We start from the raw sequence: 27,183 nt of genomic DNA, 5'->3' as shown, positions 1-27,183 counted from the left end.
CGTAAATATTTATTTTTGACTAATATATTTTCTAAGAAAATTAAAAATATTGGAAATTTAAATTTCTCTTAAATATTAAATTAAGGGTACTCAAGGTATTGGTAGACTCAGGATTACTCCGGGCTTTTTAAGTGGATTTTAATCTTTTGAAGAAAACGAAGACCATGTGCTATTCAGACGTAAAATTCCCGAACACGGAAATTATAGATAATGGTTTTCTTACTCCAACAAAATTGATTTCAAGACCTACAGATGAAAATTGTGGAACTTCCTCAAAGTCTTACTCCATAGGATACCACTGGGTTTTCAGACGCAGGAAATGAATGAAATTTCTACGGGTATAATTTTTCTCGGAGATTTTAAGACAACTCTATGATTCCAGATTATACAATCACACAGTGGTTTGTACCAATGCTACATTTATTCGGGAATCATTGATATCATACATGCAGGAATTGTAGAGGTCAGAGAGAATAGTAGGGACAAACAAACATCTCAGTTACATGCAGTATAGTTGGAACCTCAGGACAGAACGTAAGAGTTACTGATAGCTGAATCAGAAGAAGCTCAGGTAGAAGTACTTGAGGGACTGGACGTCAGGGCAGTGTTTCACTTGTCAGGGAAGTTTAGTCGCATCAGATTCACAAGGAGTACATGAGCTATATCCAAGGATCAAGCCTATCTATTCTGAAGCAGAGATTCTTACAGATTCAGTTCAAGAGGTGGTTACAAACTGAGGTTGGGACATAAATAAGATTTGATAGCTACAGGTTTGACAAGAAATATGTGTCAAGTAACTATCAGGGGTTTTGCTACAACAGAACAAGAAGCTTGACAAATAAGGATGAGTAGGGATTCAGTTGAAGAGTTGAGACAAAGGTGGAATGTTTTCTTAGGGAAGCAGCCAGTCAAAACTTATAGTGTACGGGAAAGAATTAGGATAGATCAGATGACAGGAATCATGAATATCTTGCCTTCACAGCAATCTCTGAAGATGGTCCAACTCACATATCTCAGGTTTCAAATTATTGAACCACTGCAATATTTTACTCTCAATATTCAATGCATGATAAGATCACAGTGTTTAAATGTTTAACACTCGCACAAGCATGATAGCATCATACATAGATAATGTTGAACTAGTTCACTAGATTATTTTTCTGGTAACTAGGATTGATGTTTAACTTGTGCATTGATCTTAAATATGTGTTTGAATATTTGTTGATCATGATTAATTGCTTTAGTAAGATATATGTTTTCCAGCATATAAGACCTATGTTTATGCTCATCTCTTGTATCCTATTACATTGTGATTTATTCATTTATTCTGAATTGTTTGATAAGATGTGTTAGTTTATAATTGGATTGAGACAACTAGATGAGATACATCAACAGGATTGAACTAGATAGAATTAGTGATTTATTTGTTAATTCTGTTTCTTCCATATCATGCATATCTTGCTTAATTCTTATATGTAATGTTTCTGAATGAATGCCATGTATTCTCAGTACAATGCTTGTTTATTTCTATTTCATTAATGCATCTCTTAGTACTTGCATTAATTATAGAAAAAGCATGTTTAGAATTACAATAGGGCAAAAGACTGTTAGTCCTCCTTATGTAAGGTTGGAACCAATTTCCCCTAACCTAGAGACAAAAATTTGTCAAGGGTATTAAAAGGGAGAAAATGGTCAGTCAAAGATAAAAATTAGCATGATAAGGTTGTAGCTGTTGTTATCTCTGTTTATGATAAAATCTCTAATCCATCTGGACCCAAACTGATAAGTTGGATTGATGAGGATCAAGGAATGAATATGTTAATTTGGATTTGGTTATGTGTGCTCGTGGTGATGTTCAATTGGAGAGGATGCAAACATGGGTTATGAAGCTTACTTGGACAATAAGGAATAAAGGAGCGATGCATGAAGTTGGACAAGTAGCTGATTATTATATAATTATTAATTCAAATTTTGCTTGCAAGTTTTTACCTTTCACTTGAAAGGGTTTTTCTTGTTTTAAGCACTTAGGATTTTATTTTCCTATTTGGATTTGGTTTTTGTCTTTTTTCTATTCGGATTTGGTTTTTGAATTTGTTTCCTAGAAGGATTCAGATATTGGCTAATTCAAGCTGATATTGAATTTCTCTCGGAATCCTATTGGGTTTGGGTTATTGTCTAAGCCTATAAATACCCTTCTAATGTAATCTTTTAAGGGAGACAATGGATGATATAAAACTTTTATTTTGAGATAAACTATGAGTAGTTTTTCTTCCCTCTAAACTTCAATTACTGGATTGTTTTGAAGGTTAGATTCGAATTACTTAGTTTCTGGATTGATCTAAGCAATTTGAGATTCAAAGTTCACGTTTCTGGATTGATCGTATTCTTTTGAAATATCCTCTTCTTCTCTTATCCCTTTTCTTCTTCTTCTTTCTTTATTTGTGGAGAGATCCACGTCAATTTGGTATCAAGAGCAAGATTTTTTCTCCAATTTCTTAATTATTGGAAGATCTAGGTTTCAAAAAAAAAATACTATTCACGAGTTACTGTTCACGAGTACTGTTCACGGTACTGTTCATCGGCACTGTTCCCGAGTTACTGTTCACGGGCACTGTTCATCGGCACTGTTCACGGGTACTATTCATAAAAAAAATCAGATTTTTCTTATGGCTACAAATGAATTGCTCAGAAAATTACTTGGAAAATTGGATGAGATTGATAAACGTACTCAAAAGCTTGCTAATTCAACGGAATCGAGGTTTGATGAATTTTATAAAATTTTAGTTAAGGTGAAAGATAGTGATGAAGTCTATGATCCTGGTATAGATCTTGGTTATTTTACAGGTTTGGGTAGCATAGATGATTTTGTTGAATGGGTTACACAAGTCGACAAGATTTCTGCTTATACAGGTTGGACTGAGATGAGAATATTCAAGATTGTAGCGCTTAAAGTTACAAAGAAAGCAGACTTGTGGTTTGATAATCTAAACACAAAAAGAGTTAGATCTGGAAAAGAAAAGATTATGACTTGGACATCTCTGAAGAAGAAACTTCGTGCAAAATATATTCCTTTGCATTATAAATTCGAATGTATAATGAAGATGACATCCCTCTCTCAAGGTACTATGAGTGTTTCCGAGTATACTTCTGAATTTTATAGATTGCGCCTTATTTGTGACTTGGAGGAGACGGAAACAATTAAAATGGAAGATTTATTCGTGGATTGAATTTGCCTATTTATCGAAAGGTTAAATCAAGTCCATATATCTCGTTTAATGATGTATGCAATCTTGCTTTGGAATTTGAATCTTTTCAACAAGACGAGAAATTGAAGTCTTCCCTTCACGAGTTTATTCTTTCAGAAGAAACTAAAGAAGAAGACTTTGTCAGTATGGAGAATGTCGCGAATCTTGTTGTTGATTACCATATGTTACATGTGGCGACTACATCAAGTTTGGATGAAAAGGATGAACCAGTTACAAAAGAATCTATGATAGAGAAGCATGAAGAAAGACAGTCACTTGATGATAAATTCTTGGTTGTTGAAGAAAATCAAATAGATACATCTCTTAAACTTGTGTGTCGTGACATGGTTGAAGAGAAAAAGGTACTCGAGGATATGTTCCAAACTAAAGAGGTTGTGTATAAGGAAAACAACATCATCATCGTGGAACACATTGATTTTCTAGGGGTAGAGAACTTGTTGAATGCACCTATCTCAACAAACTATCTTATTCTTTCTAGTTTACTTCCTAAGATACTGGTCATGGAATTGCAATTCAAAGCTTTCAAATTCTACGAGAAATCACCTTGTTGTGTGCTTATTCTTAAATACTTTAGAACTCGAGGGAGAGTTTTCTTCAAAGGAGAGGAGAATGATGAGGATCAAGGAATGAATATGTTAATTTGGATTTGGTTATGTGTGCTCGTGGTGATGTTCAATTGGAGAGGATGCAAACATGGGTTATGAAGCTTACTTGGACAACAAGGAATAAAGGAGCGATGCATGAAGTTGGACAAGTAGCTGATTATTATATAATTATTAATTCAAATTTTGCTTGCAAGTTTTTACCTTTCACTTGAAAGGGTTTTTCTTGTTTTAAGCACTTAGGATTTTATTTTCCTATTTAGATTTGGTTTTTGTCTTTTTTCTATTCGGATTTGGTTTTTGAATTTGTTTCCTAGAAGGATTCAGATATTGGCTAATTCAAGCTGATATTGAATTTCTCTCGGAATCCTATTGGGTTTGGGTTATTGTCTAAGCCTATAAATACCCTTCTAATGTAATCTTTTAAGGGAGACAATGGATGATATAAAACTTTTATTTTGAGATAAACTATGAGTAGTTTTTCTTCCCTCTAAACTTCAATTACTGGATTGTTTTTAAGGTTAGATTCGAATTACTTAGTTTTTGGATTGATCTAAGCAATTTGAGATTCAAAGTTCACGTTTCTGGATTGATCGTGTTCTTTTGAAATATCCTCTTCTTCTCTTATCCCTTTTCTTCTTCTTCTTTCTTTATTTGTGGAGAGATCCACGTCATGGGTACCAAGAACTGTTAATCAATTTATGAGTGCAGGACGTAACAGGTTATTTAATTTATATGTATTCTTGGTATTTGATACTCAAGGCATATGATTAAGGAAAGAGCCTCACAATCAAATGTGATTGACATAAGCTATTCCGTCAGTAATCTTTAGAGATGACAGCAAAGGTTTTCATTACGGGATAAGCTATACAGAAAAGGGATGTCATCATGAATCGAACAATTTCTATCACTGATAACAACTAATCATTGGAGTCACTGATAACAATTGAAGCAACTTCCTTGCCAGAGAATCAAGGCACAAACCCACTTATCAGACAGTTCTGCATCAAAGGACAAAATGTCAGTTCAATGAAGGACTAGTGTCTCATCTGAAGCAGGAAGGTTGAGAAGCTTGCTCTTTTTAGAGTAAGGAAAGGAAATGCTCGTGGCTAGACTGGAAACTCTGGAAAGGTGAAGTCAATGGTTTCTACTGTAAAGCTTCATCTGACAAAAGTTTAGCTATATCATTAGAAGCTCTCACCCTTGAACATCAACTCAAGAAACTCTCTTTTTGAAAAGGGGTTAGTGAGAGGACTGCCTCATCTGAAATTCAGAAGATGATAAATGTGAGGCATGTCAGAAAGAGAAGTCAAAGACAATATCACATCAAATCAAAGATATACCATAGTGATGATTGATGACTACTCTTAACACAAAGTTGTTGTTCGTGCATTCTCAAGACAAGACATCACAGATGGTGATTGATCACATCAAAGAAGATCAAGCTGGAAGCAACTGTAAAAGAAATAATCTTGTGGTAAGATAATGGGACTGAATTCAAGAAGTAGTTCTGATTAATATTTGTAACATCAAGAACATTTTGAGACAAATTCAGCACTGGAAGCTCCGTGTCATAATGGAGTGGTACAAAGGAAGAACCAGAACTTGATTAAAGCTACAAGGGAAATATCAAGCTAATCAAGACTTTCTAAATACCAAAGGGATGAAGCAGTCAATACAGTTTACAACAAGTAAGATCAAACCTTGATCGGGATGTATACATGAAGACCACTAATGAGTTAATGGCCAACAGAAGTAAACACTAGATAACCTAAAAGTGTTTAGAGAGAATGTTCTACAGAAGCAAACAATGAAATGTTTTCATTTGTTTGAAGATCTTGGCATTTTCAGCTAAGACTTGTGAGGATATTCTTCATGGCTACTCAGTGGAGTCTACAACCCTCAGGGCATTTGTGGTTAATCAACAGAAGGTGATAGACAGTCTAAGTGCACAGTTCAACAACTCCATGCTCCAAGCTGTTAAAGGAGAAATTAATGGTATTGATGATTCATATCCTAGCAGTGGAATGGCAGTGTATAACACAACTCATTATTTCAATGAAGCCAATCATCAAAAGAAGGATCAACTAGTCAGACACAACACCACATTAAAAATTCAGAGGACACAACAAGAACATATCTGCTGAGACAAAGGGTTTGATGTCAAGTCTATTCCCAGAGTCTAGTTCTTAAGTGATCCAGATGGTGGAATAATGATTAGCAGGGCTACTGAGTGCGAATGATTATTTCTCTAGTTTTCTATCTGAAAAAGAAACTGAGAAAGTTACAGAAGCTCTGATAGATCCGGATTGATTGGGTGATTGCAAAGCAAGATGAATTCAATCAGTCAGCAAGCAGATTGAAGGGAAGCTGGTATCCAAACCAAATGACAATATTATAATTGGTACAAGGATAACCAGAAGTCAAGCTGGATGAGAATGGCATTGTTACGAGGGACAAGGCCAAACTGGATGTTAGGTTATTATAAGGAAGCAGTATCTGACAGATAGCACCAGTGACGAGACTTGAGGATATTACGATATATCAGGCACCTGATGCACATTACACTTGGAATTGGACTCTAGTAGATGTGTACAAGTGCACTCCTGATTGGTGAGTCAAAAGAGGAAGTCAATGCACCACTGTTCATGGAATTTGCAGTTGTAGATCTATTGGACTATGCATATCTCTTCTTCACAATCTCACTTCAGGTTGGTATGAACTAGAGCACTACTCAAGCAATCGTCAAGGACAGGGTATTGCACTCTAACTAAAGTTGTAGTTAAATATGAAATATTAGAGTCGTCATATTAATAACTCTCTTTATCACTAGGCACAAACATATTGTTTTATATGTGCAGTGATATAATGATAATGTTATATGTTGGTCTACTAACAAAGACTTGTGCAAGATTATTTGGTAAGTAATTGCAGAGTAGGTATGGAGGAGCCTGTTGGAAAGGTTGCAATTCTATTTGGAATTACTACAAACATGCCAAAAGAATATTTCTTTTAGAAGCTCAAGTAAACCAAAAGAATGATCACAATACCAGTAAGTTAAGGATCTTTTGAAGATGTAAAATTTTGGAAGATTCTGAACATGCCAAGACTACTTACCAACAAAAACCACTAAAGCTTGATCAGTGCAACTCAGGATAATGACAAGCTATAGAGGTATGACGAGCTCACTCTTTTACTCAAATGCTAATAGACAACATGTAATATTCTCAAGATGCCAATGTGCAAGGTTCTAAGTGGATCCTGGAGAATCCAATCTTATAGCTATTAACAAGATTATTATATATCTTAAGGGACTACCAACTCTTGGAGTCAAGTACCCTAAAGATATTATGCTTAACATGTTTGGCTATATAGATATAGATTACGCAGGTTGTAAGAAAGATAAGAGAAGCATCTCCAAAGCTGTTAACATAAGTGACAGGAGAAGCATCTCAGGAAGCTGTCAACTTCGTGGAAGAAGATTAATTTCTTGTTATGATAAGAAACAACCTCAAATTCAACAACTCTGTGAATACTCTATGATAAGGCACCTTCACACCAGGTATCATTACTTTAGAGAGCATTTCTCTAAGTCTAAGAGTTACTTGCATAAAAAGTTACCAAATCACTTGTTAAAGCTAATTTTTCAAGACTGGTTTGTAAGTGTGGGATATTATTCATTGCACATTAGTTGGAAATCCCATCTATAAGGAATTCTTTATATAAGTTCACAAGTATTAAATCTTCAATATTTAAAGGACTTGTGAATTTATCAATAATCCAGTACCTCGTACTTAGTGCTACTATCTTGATTATCATGATTATAATGTCAGATACATTTGTGGTAGTTAAGTATTATAGCATTAAGTTTGAATATTATTTTAATTGATTTAAATTATGACTGTAGACAATTCCATTCCATATCAGTCTCATAATTTGAATTGTATTAAAATAATATGCAGCATAGTTATTTGTATCTTGTACGAATAATTATGATACCTTTAGTATTAGTGATATTATTTAGAATTTTTGTTCTAAGTAATCAATGCTTATTCCTAAAATCACTGATATAGAAAGTTGAAGTATTTTCTAAGTCATCTGTATAAAAATCTCAGTATTTTATATGTTTGGAAAGTATTTTTAAAATTACTGATTATCCAAAGAGTGATTGCCATGTATATAAGTCATATATCCTATTGGTGCTTACTCAAGGATAATTATAAATATTTAAGTGTTAGTATCTAACTCATAGATATTTAGTATTTATTTATTTAATATTTATTTTGGGTGGTATGGATTATGGAAATTGAAGCAATTCAATTATTTTATTTGCTCCATAATTCAAACTAACTTAAAATAAATAATCAGCATAATTGATTATAACTAAATCTGTCAACAGTTGATATCTAGTATATTGGTTGTAACTTATGTGTTATAAGTTAATTATGAGATTTTGGTTTTAGTGAATTTAGCAATGCTTATATCTCAAGAATTCACTGAAATCGGAATATGATTGTAGCATGATTAGTTGTCTGTGATTTCTTGACTCATATCAGTTAATGATATTGTTAGTCCCTAACAATACAACAAGAATTACAGAAGGGGGCTGAATGAAATTCTTGAACCTTTTTCTCAAATTATAAAAAGTTTTATCTTAATAATATATAAGTGTTTGATTTGCAAAGTGCGGAATAAGATGTTAGTAAAATCAAAACACAAGTAATTAAAAACATAAGTCTTTAAAAACTTTCTGGTGGATTTGAATGTATCCACCAGAGATATATATATATTATATCAAGAGAACTCTGTTTAGCAAGATTAGCTCACAACTGCTTACAAATGTGAACGACTAAGTTTACAGAGAAATGCTAAGAATACAGCTTACAAATGTTTCTCTGAGAATTTTCTTGCTTAGTGTTCTTGTTATTCTATTTGCTACTTTTTGGTTTATATATCACCAAGATTACAAAGTAATAAGACAAGATAATAAAACAAAACCTATCAAGTCTAATATTATGCTTCTTCATTACTCTGTTCCAGCATCTTTGTATATCTTCATAATAGCATGGAAATGGCAATGCTTCTTTGTTCTATAAAACCCAGTTGAATAGGCTTCCACATTCCTTTTGCATACACTCGACGCATGTGACTGTGTTGTCACTGTCAACTGATGTTTAAATTGATTATCCGTCGGGTACATGATCATCCGTCGGGTTTCCTTGTTGATCATCCATCGAGTGACATTATTGTTTATCCGTCGGGTAGCTATCTGGCACTTGACTTCATTTCATTTATGCAGAATTAGAAGACATCATCTATGTATATTTAATCAACATATTCTACATATCTAATTAAAGTCAACATGACTTGAGTGCTACTACAGAAACTAAAAAAGGTGTATGCAGAAATATGCTACAGACTCATTATTACACAAGCTACTCACTCAACGGATAATTGATCTTCATCCGTCGGGACTATATTGAGTCATCCGTCGGGACTATATTCCTTATCCGTCGAGTGCTACATTTTTCACTAAGTAAAATCTACTAAGGCATTTTGTTAATTAAATCATCAAGTTCACAACATATTCACAACAATCTCCCCCAATTTATATCTACTGGAATTATAGCCATAAATTAAGAGAAACTTGATGATAACAAAACACCCTAAAAATACAACTTTAAAAGTAAGTAGATAAAACTATAAAGTGCTTCAAATAACAAAATGCACAAAGTTTAGCTCACAGTCATTTTCAAGGTGCTCCTCTAGCCTGAGCAGATTAATCTAATTCCTTGAAGGTCTGGATCTCTTTCCAATCTTTCTGTTGTTTTCTTCTATCTGATTTTGGAGCTGTCTGTGGAATTCCAGTTCATCAGATTCTGAGAGATTTAGCTTTTCTTGCATCTCCAAAAGAGTCTCATCGCTAGAGATGCTCAATTGGTCTTCTAATCTGAAAAATCTTCTAACTCCTTCATCATCCATAAACTCCATCAGCCAGTAGGGCCTTAGATGCACTCTATTTCCTGTGTAAGGAATAGTTAGAGTCTTTGGAAGTGCATCTTTAGCTCTAATACTCCTCAGTTCTTCAATCTTCTTTAGAACCAGTCTTCTTGCAGTTACATTGAAACCAAAGTTCTTCTTAAAAGATGAATAAACTTTTATCAGCACAGATTGGCTTTCTTGAAGGATCCTGTAAAGTGGCCATTGAATCTCCTTTCCTCCCTTGTACTTGAAAACTAACCTTTTAGGTAGATTCCTGTAGGCATCATTCCCTCTAACTTCTTTCAGTTCATCTAGATAGAGGTTTAGGTCAGAAAATTCCTTGATGTCACATAAGTACAAGTAATCTCCCTTGTTGACTTTAGATTGAGCTTTGACTAGAGATTTGGATTTGAGAGGTGACAGCTTCACTTTCTTGACTGCTCTTGACTTTGTTCTCTTTGGCTTGTTAAGGATTGGCAAATTAAAGTCAGGAATTGGTAGACTCTCCCAGTCTATTGGTTCATCCTTAGGCACAATAGGTTCACCATGAATGTTCCTGTAAGGATCCACCACCTTAATGTCTTCAAATACCACTGAGGGTTTTGGTGCTTGAGTTGTAGTTGGAGTGGATTCCTTGGGAAACTGATCCTCCAATTCCTTACCAACAAAGTTCAATTTCCTTTTGGTTCTTTTGGCCAATTCCTTGTATCTTTGAGATTTCTTCTGTTGTGGTTCAACTTGCTTCTTTGGATCTTGAGATTCAGTGATTTCAGATGGCTGAGCAGGAATTTGTTGTGTTAGTTTCACAGCTTGTAGCTTGGCCAAGATAGCAGCTTGCTCTTTCTTTTGTTTAGCCTTTTTAGCATCTAGAGCAGCTTGCTTCTTTTCTTGCTTCAATATTGCCTTTTCTTCTCTCTTTGCTTCAGCAAATTGAGGATGTCCAGCCACCACACAAATTTCTTTACCATTCCTGAAAACTTTAGCAATTCTCCTTTTTAAAGCTGAATCAGCTGGATCCTTGTAGAAGGCAATGGATCTTGACAACAGTTTCTTCTCATCAGGCTTAGGTGTCTCATACACTGTGTCCAAAGGGTTCTTTAGTGATGATTTTAGATAGTTCATCCTTGGCTTCAAAAGTACTATAGCCTTTAGATATTTGATGCATGATGGTTGTCCTCTTTCCAGATAGTTCATGCTCATTTCATTCACAGAGATTTTCCTGACTTGAGAGTGATGAATGGCTAACTTTTCTGGCTTCTTTGCTAGCCCAAACTTCTTCTGAATATTCTCATCAATCTTCTCCCAGTTGATTGGCTTCAACTGCTCATTTTTAGCTGCTCTTAAATTGGCTACCACTTCATTTATCAAATCAATGCTATCTTTGGTTGGTGGCTTGGTGAAAGTAATTGAAGGCACAATTAATTTGCTAACTTCAATGTTGAGCACTTTTTGCTCCCCATCACTCCTAGAATTCTCTTTCTCCCCCTTTTTGTTATCAGCAAGTTGAGTAGAGGAGGTTTGTGCAACCACCAGTTTCTGAAGCAAGTCTGTTTGTTGAGCTTGATGGAGATGAATTGCTATAAGAGATGCTTCCATTGCTGTCATTCTTGTATCTAAGGCATCTATCTTTGTGGCAAGATCAGAATTTTTCCTGAGTTGTCTCTTAATGTCAAGCATTGTAGCTTCTAGAAGTTTAGAGTCCATCTTGTCAGAAATGGCCTTTTTCATCTCATCAATATCACCTTTGATAGTGTTGACATCTCAAGCATGTTGAAAACCTTGAATTTATTATAGTTGTAGAGAAGCAAGATGTGCTTGAAGGAGCTTTTTGGTGTTGGCATTTATGGTAGTTTGAAGAGCAGAATTTGTCTGATTGATGAGTTGGATCAGGATTGTCTTGAAATAGTGTTCATCACAGTGCTTTGAAAATGCCCAAGATGGCATGCCTGATCTTGAACTAGAGCCTACTTTTCCCCTATGTCCAATGGCTCTTCTTCACTATCTCCACCTTCACCTCCAAAGAATTCTTCTGAACCACCAGTCTCATAATCAACATCACCAGTTGTAGAAGGAAAAGCCATGATGGCATCCTTAGCTCTTAGCATTGACTTTGTGGTGTGCACGAAGTTGAGCATCCTTTCTGCATTGCCATTGCCCTATTCAGCTAGAAGTTGATATGCTGGAAGAGGGTGAGTAAATGTCTCAGCATCAAGGGAGGTAGAATCTATAACAGCTTGAGGTTGCTGAGATAGTCCCTCCCTGTCTGTATCCTGGACATTCATTAACTCACTTGCAATGACATCCACCCTTATAGCTCCTATACCTGCATTTCTCTCATAATCTCTCTTTTGTTGCATCAAGGTCTCACCTTGGCTCCCCACCCTCACACCCTCACCTTCACCATCTAAGGTGGGACTCCACACACTCTCTTTTGCCAATCCTGAAGAACTGGATTGCATATTTTCACTCTTTTTCTCTTCTTTTTCCTGGGAGCAACCCAGACTCTCACTCATAACACTCTCTTCCCTCAATCCTAGGAGAGATTGTACTACCACTAAGTCTTCTGCACTTGAAATAATTGATGAAATTTGAAGCTATGCAGAGACACTCGACGGATAAGGGATATCCGTCGGGTTAGCAGTTTGACTAGCCAACGGATAACTGCTGCTTATCCGTCGGGATACAATCACTACTCGACGGATGAACAATATCCATCGAGAGAGTAGGAATAAATGAGTTAAGAGTGGAAACTATTATGGACTCTGTGCAGATTGATGAAAATTTAGGCACAGATGACTGAACAGTTCCTGAAAGAATTGGCAAGTGAGCCAATAAATCATCAAAAAGATGATGCTCACTTGTACTAGATTTTGGCTTCCTCAATAGAGTTAAAGAAGGGGAATCAGGAATTAATGTGTTGATCATATCCACATCCAGAAAGTTTGTGGGAGAATTTGGTGTTTGGGGTGCTTCTATAACTAAAGATTTTGGCTGTGACTCCACATTTATTGGAGCCATATCAAACTGACTTTGAGAAGGTGCAGTGACTGTGTCTTTAGCACCAGTTTGCACAGTGTGTGAGCCCTGTGCATCCCCAAGGGTTTTTGGTTTTTTCTTTCTTTTATATGTTTGGGGTGAGCTTGTGTCTCTTATTGTTAGTCCCTAAAAATGCAACAAGAATTACAGAAGGGGGGTTGAATGGAATTCTTGAACCTTTTTCTCAAATTATAAAAAGTTCTATCTTAATAATATATAAGTGTTTGATTTGCAAAGTGCGGAATAAGATGTTAGTAAAATCAAAACACAAGTAATTAAAAACACAAGTCTTTAAAAACTTTCTGGTGGATTTGAATGTATCCACCAGAGATATATATATATATTATATCAAAAGAACTCTGTGTAGCAAGATTTGCTCACAGCTGCTTACAAATATGAACAACTAAGTTTACAGAGAAATGCTAAGAATACAGCTTACAAATATTTCTCTGAGAATTTTCTTGCCTAGTGTTCTTGTTGTTCTATTTGCTACTTCTTGGTTTATATATCACCAAGATTACAAAGTAATAAGACAAGATAATAAAACAAAACCTATCAAGTCTAATACTATGCTTCTTCATTACTCTGTTCCAGCATCTTTGTATATCATCATAATAGCATGGAAATGGCCATGCTTCTTTGTTCTCTAAAACCCAGTTGAATAGGCTTCCACATTCCTTTTGCATACACTCGACGCATGTGACTTTGTTGTCACTGTCAACTGATGTTTAAATTGATTATCCGTCGGGTACATGATCATCCGTCGGGTTGCCTTGTTGATCATTCGTCGAGTGGCATTGTTGTTGATCCGTCGGGTAGCTATCTGGCACTTGACTTCATTTCATTTATGCAGAATTACAAGACGTCATCTATGTACAATTAATCAACCTATTCTGCATATCTAATTAAAGTCAATATGACTTGAGTGCTACTACAAAAACTAAACAAGGTGCATGCAGAAATGTGTTACAGACTCATTATTACACAAGCTACTCACTCGATGGATAATTGATCTTCATCCGTCGGGACTATATTGAGTCATCCGTCGGGACTATATTCCTTATCCGTCGAGTGCTATATTTTTCACTAAGTAAAATCTACTAAGGCATTTTGTTAATGAAATCATCAAGTTCACAACATATTCACAACAGATATTTAGTTAAGAGTCTAACTATGAACTAATTGTGAAGTATTAGTATTTGTGACATTACTTAGAACTCCTCTAAGTAATTAATGCTTATCTTCAGTCACTTATACTAATATAGAAAGTGTGGAAATTTTTCTTAAGTACAACTATGGTTAAAATGTTTGATTGATTTCTTAGAAGTAACCATATGTTGTCAAGTTAGAATAATTTTTACACTTATTTGCAAATTCCTAAACACTTTGATAATAGATGCAATACTCAATGGATCAAAGTATATGGAACTTAGAATATTTTTCTAAGATTCCAAACAAGACAATGTTGGTTAATGTTATTTTATTTATCGAACCAATATTGTTTGAGATATTACAGTTGTTAAGAGTTAACAATTGTATGGTATATGAAATTGAATCCTGATGTCTTTTTGATAGATAATTGGTATTTAATTCATTGATATCTTATTTTAATATTTAAAATAAGATGCAACATAATTATTGGTATCTAAAGTACTTGACAAGTATCAGTCAATGATATATTGTTAATATTTTGTTGTAGATAATTGTGAGATTTTAAGTTCTAGTGAATTTATATGAGTTGCTATATCTGAAAGATTCACTATAATTTGAAATTAGCAGCATAGTCAGTCTTATTAAGATTATTTATCAATAAACAATATTGTTGGTAATAATTTTATAAAGATAGATTATGGAGCTTTTGATATGAATGGGAATTGCTTAGACTTTACCCTAAGTGATCATTGCATTTACAAAAACTCATTCATATTGAAAGAAAAAATCATTCTTTCTCTTCTTAATACTGCTAGGTCATTAGTCTGTGTCATATCAAATCATTTATCTTTTTAGGCATAAAAACAGACTTGTGCACTCGAACAGTTTTAAGAGAAAATCAAACTTCTTTCTACATTGGTGATTTCTTATTTCATTAAAATCTTTTGAAATTACTATTGTACATCATTTCTCTTAAAAGATTAAATGCATTATTTTCACTCATTATAGATCTTAAGTGCATTTTATCTCTATATTGTCATATGCTCGGTGATGCGGGTTAAGCCTCCAATGGCATTCTTTCAATGATAGTCATGAGGTTGAAAACCCACAAATTCTATCCCAGACTGTAAAGACAAACACAGAAACAGAACCAACCAACACTCTCTTACCACTAAAATGAAGTATGAATGAGCGTGAGGGAGAAAGTGCCTTAGTGCACCACATAAGGAAGGTTCTGAAGTCAACCCAACAGCTCTGTCTCATACAAAGATGAGTAGTATCGGAACTGAGACAACTGCTAGCCCCCATACATCTTCTCAAAAAGATGTAATGGCTGAAAAGGCACAAAAATAGTCACTATATTCATCCTCTCAACAAGATGCGTCTATTGAAATTCGCCTGTCGGCCAAGGCATCCGATGTAATGTCACCACCTCAAACATAATCAATTTTTGATGCACAAGGAAAGGTTACACACACAAAGGAAGAGTTGACGAAAACAAGAGTTTCGACCATTTTAAGGTCAGATTCGATTGTTCAAGGTTCCTTACTGGACCAATTGCCTTTACAGGTGTTAGGAGAGGATACTGATCCAATAGCCATCAGTGTCTACCTCCCCAGGACTAATAAACCTAGATGCATCTGCGGATAGTGGATCTGACATAGGTGCAGATCGGCAACTTGTTGACAATGATTCAGATATTACCTGATGAGTCACAAGGAAATGTCTTCACAAACATTAGAAGGGAACTTTGATCTTTATGTTAAATTCTACAGATCATTGTTTACCTTCCCAGAGTTCAAATCTGGAACCCTAAAAGGGAAACTAGCAACTTGTAGATTATGACTCAGATTCATCTGACGAGTCTAACAAGGATGGGGATTTGCGAACTCCCATTGCACCACCTGTGACCTCCTTAAGGATGGCTAACATGATTTTCCTTGCAGGTACAGCTGGATTTTGGAGCTATGAGAGGAGTGATACACTTATGAGAATGAGTGTAAACACGAGTGGAGAGAAGAGTGAAATACTTGTGAGGTACACGAAACAGAATTACACACTCACAGTGAGAAAGAAAGAGAAACACCATATCCCATTCCCTATCCCTAAACATGGTTCTTGATACTTCGGGTCTCGAATCTGTTTATGATTGGAACCTAACTCTTAGGGACCTAACATTTACAGATTGGATTAGAATACTTTGGGACCTTTGGGAGCTCATAATTGGTAACAATTGGCGATCTCACATTTGAGAGGTATAAGGAGTTGGGAAGATTGGTGAACATGATGATCAACAGTAAAGTCATTCTTGCAGCATTTAAAGGGACATGGTTGATCAAAATCTGACTTGTTATTTATTTTCCAACCAAGTAAAATATGAGAACTCCTTCAGACGATAGCATACAATCCTTTTTTAAGGGGGAGATAAAAGCTTATATAATAGTTTGGAGGATTTCTCAACTAAGGGGGATAAATAGCAGGGAGGAGGAAAAAGGTAAAGCACATGTACACTACACCACACCATTGTTGTTTGTAACTACGGATCCTATAGTACGGGAGAGGTGGTAAACACAAGGTGATTTCCTAGTAATCAGAAAAAGTGGTTTAGTTCATCATTATTCTTCATAAGGGGAGAAGCTGTTTTCCAAAAGGGGAATACCATTAGTTTTTATCTGCGGATCTTATTGTACGGGAGAGGTGGTAAACGAAGGTGATCTCCTTTAGGCAGTTGTTTCTCATAGGGGGAGAAGCAAGAGAGATATGCGCGTCTTAACAGGAAATGTGGTTGTACAAAAGAAGCTGTTGATGATTACTTCAAAACTGAGAAGTATTATCTGGCAGAGATTTGAAGAACCAAGGAAATGAAGATGAAACTACTTAAAGATCAGTTCAGTGCTAGAGGAACAAGCATCTTTCATTTCAGTTACTCAAGAAATCTGGAAATGCAGTATTTGATCAAGAAAACCAGTAGCATTATTAATAAGTCCTCGTACATTACTTTTTCTAGTTGTTAGTTGAGTTATCCTCTCTATTTAATTTGTTTGTTAGGTTTAACAATCAAATAGGGGGAGATTATTAGCGAGATTGTGTAGTTGTATGAACAGTTACGTGATAACTCAATACAATAACAACACTAGAACATGACAGGTCAATAATACTATGTCTACACAAGAAATCAGGAAGAAGAAAGACAAGGCAAATATAAAGAATTGGAAGATTAGAAGAAGGCATGATGTCTATCTACAGGTCAATGAAAAAAGTTCATTAATATGATCATGCCTCAGTGAAGAACAAAGGTTAAAGACTTTCAGGGTTTTAGAAAATGTTGAAGATTCAGTATATAAGTGCTACCGGAAGATTTCAGTATATTGGCATTGATTGAAAATAGACAGTGTCCGAAGCATAGGAATCTGAAGAATTGAAGACAGGGTATAGACAGAGGTTAATGAAGACGTTGTCTAAAGTATCAGAAAGGATCCCAGTGAAAGTACAGTTGTTTATTGGCAGTTAGTGTCTGAAGCAATAAAGTTGAGGCAAGCTTAACAATTTAATCAAGGCCATAATACGAAGACTTGAATCGGGTTTAGTCGTCTGTGAACCAGACCAGTTGCACTAGGCCTCAATAGATCGTGAAAGGAATCTGGGTATTATTTTTAGAAGAATTGTTAAGTTGAGGAACGTACTTAGATTGAACATTTATCTGTTAAAGTAGGAGAAGAGGTGTGCGGGGTATACAGCTCAACAGCTCAGGGGACTGGCAAAGCTCAAAGTTTAATTGGTAAATTAAATAAATTTATTTAGTGAACTTTAATATAATTTATTTAATAAACTTAAAATGATTTATCTTATAAACTTTAAATAAGTTTATTTTATAAATATAAATTAGTTTATTTATATAAGTTATATTTAAGTTTATTTTATAAATTAATTTAGTTACAATTTAAACTTAAAAAGAAAATTCAAAAAGAAAAAGAAAATAGAAAACAAAAGAAAAAGAAAAAGAAAAAACAAAACAAAAACAAAACAAAAACAAAAACAAAAAAAAACAAAAAAAGGAAAAAAAGAAAATCAAAATAAATAAACAAACAAAATAAAAGTGCAAGTTCAGTTTTGGTTAAGTACACTCATGTACTTATAATCCTGAATCGCCACACACCCCCTTGTCGCCACAAAGGAGTGAAGTAAATTATTCTAAGGCACAAATCAAGAGCTGTATCAGCCTGTCGCCACAGAACCTGTATCTCCTGTCACCACAGAAATGTATCCCTGTCGCCACAGAAGTTGTCTCTCCTCAGCCACAAATTTTATTGGATAAAAGTCTACACTTTGTGGCAGAAGAAAGAGAGTCATTCATTTTTTTTGGGGATTCAATTATGTTCATCTTCTCTCCCAAGAGAGTAGTGAAAATGGCAGCATTGATTTACAGAGAAGATCAAGCTCTTTGTTTATCCGTTTAACTTCTCACCGGAGTAATGTTATAATGCCCGATTTAATTCTTGTATATTCTTAGGGGCATTATAATCGTTACCCGGTAATTAAATCCCAGTACAAACAAAAGCTAGATCATTGTATAGGATTTGATTTGTAAATATTTGTAGTAGCTAGGAACTTTGTTGTGCTTAGATTGTAGCCGGTTAATTTATTTACCGGAGTATAGCAACACACTCGAGGATTTATATACGAATATATATTTCCCTGAATATCTTGTGTTCCTTATTTTTATCGTTCCATACATTATTCCTCTCAAGAACACGAAACCAATAACCGAGCACTAAATATTTTATCCGCTAAAGATTCGAAAGAATTTTTAATTTAGTGATTATCGTATTCAACCCCCCCCCTTCTACGATAATTCGGGACCTAACACGGGTTTGATCCAATCTTTCTCCAAATTAAAACTTAAAATCTGTTTGAATTTTTTTTCTCCAAACTTAATTGATCATCCCTCGTCCTCCGTGGCCTACCCCACTTTTGTTTCACGCACCGATATACCTTCAACCCCTTTAACCGGGGTTGATCCACGTTGTCTTCGAACATGGACATACTAACATAGTCGACCTTCCCATATTTTCTTACTCAATTGGTTCGCCTTTCAACACCTTCCAATAAATGAGATAAATTTCCTCAATCGTTGATCTACCATGCATGAAATTAATTTGATTCGCTGAAATGTTAACGACCCTTCTTAACCTTAACTCAATAACACGCTCCTAGAGTTTCATTATGTGGCTAAGTAACTTAATATCGCGGTAATTATTATAATTTTGTGCATCACGCTTATTTTTTAGATAGAAAACGCAACAGTCAAACGTCACTCATTCGGCATCTTAGCTGTCCGAATTATAACATTAAAGAGAGATGTCAACCATCGAACAACAGGTCCTGCCAAAAGTGCCACACCTCAATCAGAATCTCATCAAAATTAACTTCCTTTCCTCTACATCATGTGCAAAACTGCTCTCACTTCTTCTCTAACAATAACATGACTCAAACCAGGGCCAACCTCCACAAAATGAATATCTTCTTGTTCCAAGACAATGTCTTACCCTCTACCGGCGTTTAATAATTCATAAAAATATCTAACCACCTCGTTGTAATATCCTCATCATGCAATAAAATATTTTCACAAGTTTAAAAACTTCATTCACCCTATCCTCGGTCTTGAGACGACTATACATATCTTTGTATGCCTTCGTTTTAGCTTTTGCAATTGCCTTTGTAGCCACCCTTTTTGCAAATTTAAACAATTCTTTCTTTTTTCATGTCCTTCCCCTATGGACTTGACATTAACTCCATGAAACCCTTCCTCTTTGACTATACTCTTGCTTGTACATCTTCAGTCCACCACCAAGACTCTGAGCATGAACTTTACTTTACGTCACCCCCAATGTCCTTGTTGTCTAATAGAATTTGTCATTGATGTCCACATTTGCTCCACATTACCCCTTGCTTGAAGCAACTCCTTAAATTCTTCCATTTTCAACCCTTTCAAATTCCTCCAAAGTATTATGGGTGTAACAACCCTCATCTCGTCTACGAAATTGACTACTTATACATAAATACATGGCCAAAAGACGATGTTGTGAAGCATACACTTCTTTTGCAAAAACTTAACTGTCCGTACAAAACTGGTATCCCTATGACGAATAAAAATATAATAAATTTGAGTGGTGTGACCGCCGCTTCTAAAAGTAACTATTTTATCGTCGTGCTTTCTAAAATAAGAATTCACAATCATTAATTCATGAGTTTTCGCAAATTTCAAAAATATTAATTCACTCTAATTTCACACAACATACTCAAAACCGCCATGAATACCCTGATAATCATCCACTCACGCACCAATATAACCATTAAGGTCACCACCGATAAACATAAATTGATTAATTGGAATATGTCTAATCAAATCATCAAGACAACCCTAAAAATTGATGCTTCAGTAGCTCTCAAACCAACTTGAGGGATATACGCACATATCACCATTCCAACTACTGTCCCAACAAATATTTTAATATACATAATTATATCACAACATTACCTCCATTATTTTCTTTAGGTTTGTTGATAGCAAAATACATATATTGCCGGAATTAACTAATCCTGAATATCATAATTTAAACTCATTGGTCACTTTAATTAGCCCGCCCCCTTTTTTTACTTAGTTTCTTGTATATAAAAAGTATATTTGTTTCGCAATATATCAACCAATTCTTGAAATTCACTGAGCAATATCACTTTATTCACATTAACAAGCCGCAACCCACAACTCCCCGAAAATACCCCGTATGGGATCCTAGTATGATCCATGATGATAAATAATTAATAACAAGAAATAAGAGCTAATACGAGGTAATAAATCAAATCAGGTTATAAAACGGGATCAGATCACCCTAAAATTCATGTTTAATTCATATACAGTTGAACCTCAATGAAATAATAATCAATAAAGTAATAACTTCGCTAATATAATATTTTTCTCCGGTTCCAACATAAGGGACACAATATATATTTACTCCCGATAAAGTAATAAACTCGTTGAAGTGATACTTTTTATTGATACCAATCATATCTCTTCTCTTCTATATATAGTAGAATAACGAGGGGATAATATTTTGAGATTAAAAAGTCTCATTGAAAAGACTAAATTACCCCTATTTTTAATTTTTACATAAAAGATGTGTTTTGTGGGAATTGAACTTGAGTTGTTTCATTCTTCTATACAACCTCATACCACTACACCATATTGTCACATATTCTTTTTATCATACAAATAATATGTAACTATGTTAAATGAATATTTTATTTAATTTTAAAGATAGCTACTTGAATTTCTTAAAAAAAGATAGTTATTTGAATATTTATACAAATAATTTTAAAGAACTGAATTCCAGATATAAAGTTAGGCATAGTACATAAATAGATTATTATCTTATTTATTATTATTTTTTAGTTTGAAAATATATCTCATACATTTTTAACATATTTTTTATTATAAAAAGTAATTAAAATGTACATATATAATTTAAAAAAAATATATTGAAAATAGAATCGCCTATATATAAATAATCTAGATTGGTATTAAATATTTATATAAGTTCGAATTATAATGAGTAAATGAATATTAGTTTATTTTGAATTTGAAATCAGAACTTGGCCCATTGTTAAAAAAAATACTCGAAATTTGAATACATGACAAGCCGAAAAATATTATCACATTCTACGTTTAGTAAATTTAAATTACAAGTTCGACGAGAATATCTTACCAATAATGTAAATTTTTTAATATCTTTATTAATATAAAATTAATGTGTTTAATGTATTTATAGGATCAACTCATTTGATTATTTGTATTAAAATTACTAACTTGACTGGTAGCGTATTAGTGTTTTGGAACTTGTCTCGATTTTAAAAATATTTGAAATTTAATATGAGATCTCACGAGATTTGTTAAAACTACGATGATATATTAAATCGATTTATTTTTCATTTTTCACTTTAAAACAACTAGCATTTTAAAAAGAATTCTTTTAGATAAATAATATTCATTGATCAAGATAATATTGTACAAATATTTTGAATTATTTTAATATTTGGAAATATTCAAATAAAATTTATATTTATACTGTATTGTAGCATTTGATTCAATGCATTTTATACTATTTAAAAAAATTGTTCAATAATTTGAAGGAATTAACCAGTTCAACTAATATTTATAAAACTTTATCGAATTGAAAATATTTAATTTTAGGAGAATAGTATATAATATTATCAAATTATTATATGAAGAAATATTATAGTTGTAATAAAAGAAACTTAAAAATAGTTTAAATAATAATAGAATTACAATTTTTTCTTCAAATTCTTGAAAAAAATCATGAACATCAATAATAAGTCTTACAATATATAATTTACTTTTATGTTACAATCATGATTGATACTCGGTCGCGTGTCATTGATAATGTGAATATCATATATAAATGTTAGGAATATATGTATTAGTTTTATGATAAGTTAAACAAAACACTTAAGTAGAAATCTAGTGTTTGTAGACTCAACGGATAAGACCATCTTGGTTATCCGTTGATGGAGTAGCTTTACTTAGAAATAAGTTTAGTATTGTAGCACATTTCAGTCTCTGTATTTAAGTTATTATTCTAAGAAGTTGTGGGAAATTATAAGTCATGTTGACTACTAGTGGATATGCAAATAGGAGGGCTAATTGTAAATATTTCATGCCTTGTCATTTTGTATAAATGAAGTAGTATCAACTGATAGATTAAAGGCCTTCAACGGATGAGAAACAAAGCTTCAACGAATATCTCTAAAGCTTCAACGGATAACATCCATCAACGGATGAGTGCATCAACGGATAAAGCCATCAACGGATGAAAGCTTCAACGAATGCTCAGTTCCATAGCAGTTGATAGTGACAATTCATAAGCTGACAGAGGCACATGGGTTGACAGAGACAATTGGAATGTGGTAGCCACTTGGAGGAATCAAGAAAAAGCAGTATTTCCATTCTGGTGCAAACAAGGAAGTATTCAAAGATTCACAGATTATCTTTTAGATTGCACTGGATAGAGAAATGAAGAAGAAACATGTGAAGAACTATTTTATAATTGTATTTTATCTTTGTCTTCACTTGTAAACTTGGTGATATATAAACCAAGTTGCAGCTAGTAATTAGGTGTGAATTTTCCAGAGCTGTTTAGAAAAACATAGAGAGAAAATCATCTAGTTTGTACCAGGAAGCAGTTGTGAACAATTCTTTGTATCACAGATTTTATGAAATACACATCTCTGGTGGTACAACAAATCCACCAGAAAAGTTTTTAAAGCCTTTGTATTCTTTACATTTGTGTCTTGAATATACATCTGTCTGCACCTGCTCAAAGCAATTCACACACATCTGTTTATCATACACTTAGCTTTTGAAACTGCTCAAAACTTGAAAAAGTTTTGAGATTTACATTCAACCCCCTTCTGTAAATCTCATTGTTAGTTCCTTGGGAATAACAATTGGTATCAGAACAAGCTCTTGACATACAAAGAGTTTAAAGATCTATTCTACTAACATCATGAGTAAGAAGGATATTGGAGTGAAGATTCCAATCCTGGAAAGAGATAATTATCATCACTGGAAAGTGAAGATGCATCTACATCTTCTCTCTCAAGATAAAAGCTACATAAACTGCATTGAGAATGGTCCTCACATCCCTCACAAAGTGGTCACATCTGCCACTGCCACAGTTGTTGCTGGACAGTCTATTCCCAAGCCAAAAGCAGAATGGACTGATGAAGATATTGAAGAGGTTCACAAGGACAAGAAGGCCATGAACATTCTGTTTAATGGCCTAGATAAAGATATGTTTGATAATGTCATTAACAGCCAAACTGCTAAGGAAATTTGGGATATTGTACAACTTATCTGTGAAGGTACTGAACAAGTTAGAGAAAACAAAATGCAGCTTCTCATTCAACAATATGAATATTTTCATTCTGAAGAAGGAGAATCATTGAATGATACCTTCAATAGATTTCAGAAACTGTTGAATGGATTGAAGTTGTATGGCAGAATGTACCAAGTCAAGGATTCCAACTTAAAATTTCTGAGGTCTCTACCAAAGGAATGGAAGCCTATGACTGTTTCACTAAGGAATTCTCAAGATTATAAGGACTTCACACTTGAAAGATTGTATGGAATTTTGAAGACCTATGAACTTGAGATGGAGCAAGATGAGCTGTTGGAGAAGGGAAAGAGAAAAGGTGGATCAGTTGCACTTGTAGCTGATAATGAGAGAAGTGAAGCCGAGAATGAAGAAAAGACAATGCCAAGTCTCAAAATTGGCACAAGCAAATCAGAATCAAGCAAAGGAAAAGAGCAAGCAGCTGAGGTTGAAGACAATTCCAGTCAAGATGACTCTGATGATGTTGATGAACATCTGGCTTTTCTGTTCAGAAGGTTTGCAAAGATGAAATTCAAGAAAAACACTAGAGCCACTAAGCCAAACAAGAACATGGTGGACAAGTCTAAGTTCAAGTGTTATAATTGTGGCACAAGTGGACACTTTGCAAGTGAGTACAGAAAGCCAACTTCTGAAAAGAAGAAATTTGAGCAAGTGGATTACAAAAAGAAATATTTCAAATTGCTCAAACTAAAGGAAAGGGCTTTTCTGACTCAGGAAAATGACTGGGCAGCTGATGAAGCCAATGAAGATGATGATATGGAGTATGTCAACTTAGCCCTGATGGCTAATTCTGATGAAAATGAAACTAGTTCATCAAGCAACCAGGTAATCACTACTGGTCTCTCTCAGCTTTCTAAAAATGAATGCAATGAAGCTATAAATGATATGTCCAATGAATTATATCATTTACGTATTTCCCTTAAATCACTGGCTAAAGAGAACACGAGAATTAAAGAGAATAATCTATTTTTAAGTGATAGGAATGCTGTGTTAGAGGGTAAGGTAATTGAGCTTGAAAGTATTAAAATCAAATGCTTATTTGTTGAGAGCGAACTAGAAGAGTCTGTTAAGAAAGTAGAAGTTCTTTCTAAATAACTAGAACGTGAGCAAGAGGTAATCAAGGCCTGGAAAACATCTAGGGATGTTAGTGCTCAAATTGTCAAGGTTCAAAGAATTGAATCACTCTGTGAGAATTCCTGGAAGAAAAACAAAAAGGAAATGGAATTAATTGATGGACTGTCAACGGATGTGGAATCAACAGATGATGAGAGTCATCCGTTGAAGGAAGAAAAGGAGCATCCGTTGAAGGCTTATCAATTGAAACAGGCAAATGATTCTAAAAGGGATAATTTGAAAAATCTCAGTAAGAAGTTTGGTTCAACTTCCAAGAACTTTGTCAAAGAAGAAGCTAGCACATCCAAAGATGCCAGTAAGGTGAATATAGGACACATGACTTTAGATCAGTTGAAAAATAGGCTTAAGTTGGTTGAGGATAAAAAGGAAACTGAAAGAAAATCTAATAGAAATGGGAAGGTAGGGATTAACAAACACAACAACTATACACCTGATAAGTATGCTCTTAGAAAAGGTTATGTGAATTGTAGTAGTGTTAATCATTTATCTGCTAACTGCAAATCTGTTAAGAATGCTCCCATGCCTTTAACTCCTTCCATGCCTAACATGTCTATGTCACCACTGCATGATATGCCTATTATATCTCAACAGAATCCACATGCACATTTTGCAAATATGCCATATGTTAATAATCCTTATTTTGCTGCATTTAGTATGCCTCAAATGCCATACAACACGCCTATGTGGAATAATATGTTTTCACAATCTATGCCTTATCAAATTTAACCAAATGTGCTAAATGATTCTGTGACTAACCCTACACTTCAACCAACTACATCTGAGACCAAGGTTGACCAAGGTGCAGGAAGTATGAAGTCTAGGAAAAAGACTAACAAGGCTGGACCCAAGGAAACTTGGGTACCAAAATCAACTTGATTTGATTTTGTTGTGTGCAGGTAAAAAGAATGAATCTATGGTACTTGGACAGTGGTTGTTCAAGGCACATGACAGGAGATTTCACCCTGCTCACAGAGTTCAAGGAGAGAGCTGGCCCTAGCATAACCTTTGGAGATGACAGCAAAGGGTTCACTATGGGATATGGCTTGATTTCAAAGGAAAATGTCATCATTGATGAAGTTGCATTAGTTGATAGTCTCAAACACAATCTATTGAGCATTAGTCAACTATGTGACAGAGGGAATACTGTTTCCTTCAATTCTGAAGCCTGTATTGTTACCAGTAAGAAGGACAACAAAGTGGTTCTAACTGGAGTTAGAAAAGGGAATGTGTACTTCGCTGACTTCAACTCTACAGATGCAGAATCAATTACTTATCTTTTCAGCAAAGTAAGTCAAGATGAAAGTTGGCTATGACACAAGAAGCTGTCCCATTTGAATTTCAAGACAATGAATGATCTAGTCAAAAAGGACTTAGTTAGAGGAATGCCTCTAGTGGAATTCTCAAGGGATGGACTGTGTGATGCTTGTCAGAAAGGAAAGCAAAAGAGAGCATCATTCAGTAAGAAGCTTGAATCAGCAATTGATGAACTATTACAACTGCTACATATGGATCTTTTTGGACCAGTCAATGTATTGTCAATTTCAAGGAAAAGATATTGCCTAGTGATTGTAGATGATTTCTCAAAGTTTTCATGGACCTATTTTCTTGGATCAAAGGATGAAGCTAGTGAAATCATTATCAATCATATCAAACAAGTCAACAACCATCTAGATTTCTAAGTAAGGAATATCAGGAGTGACAATGGAACTGAGTTTAGGAATTCTACCATGAGGTTGTTTTGTGAAGAAAATGGGATCATGCATGAGTTCTCAGCTCCAAGGACTCCACAACAGAATGGTGTGGTGGAAAGGAAGAACAGATCACTAATTGAAGCTGCAAGAAAAATGCTTGAAGAGTCAAAACTCCCAACATATTTTTGGGCTGAGGCTGTTAACTGTGCATGTTACACTCAGAATATTTCTCTAATCAATCAGGCAAAAGGCATGACTCCCTATCAATTGTTCAAGAGAAGAAAACCAACCTTAAACTTCCTTCATGTCTTTGGTTGCAAATGCTACATTCTAAGGAACCAACCTGATC

This window comes from Apium graveolens, chromosome 6, assembly GCF_009905375.1.
Source record: "Apium graveolens cultivar Ventura chromosome 6, ASM990537v1, whole genome shotgun sequence".
NCBI lineage: Eukaryota > Viridiplantae > Streptophyta > Magnoliopsida > Apiales > Apiaceae > Apium > Apium graveolens.
Note: the sequence above shows the minus strand (reverse complement) of the source record.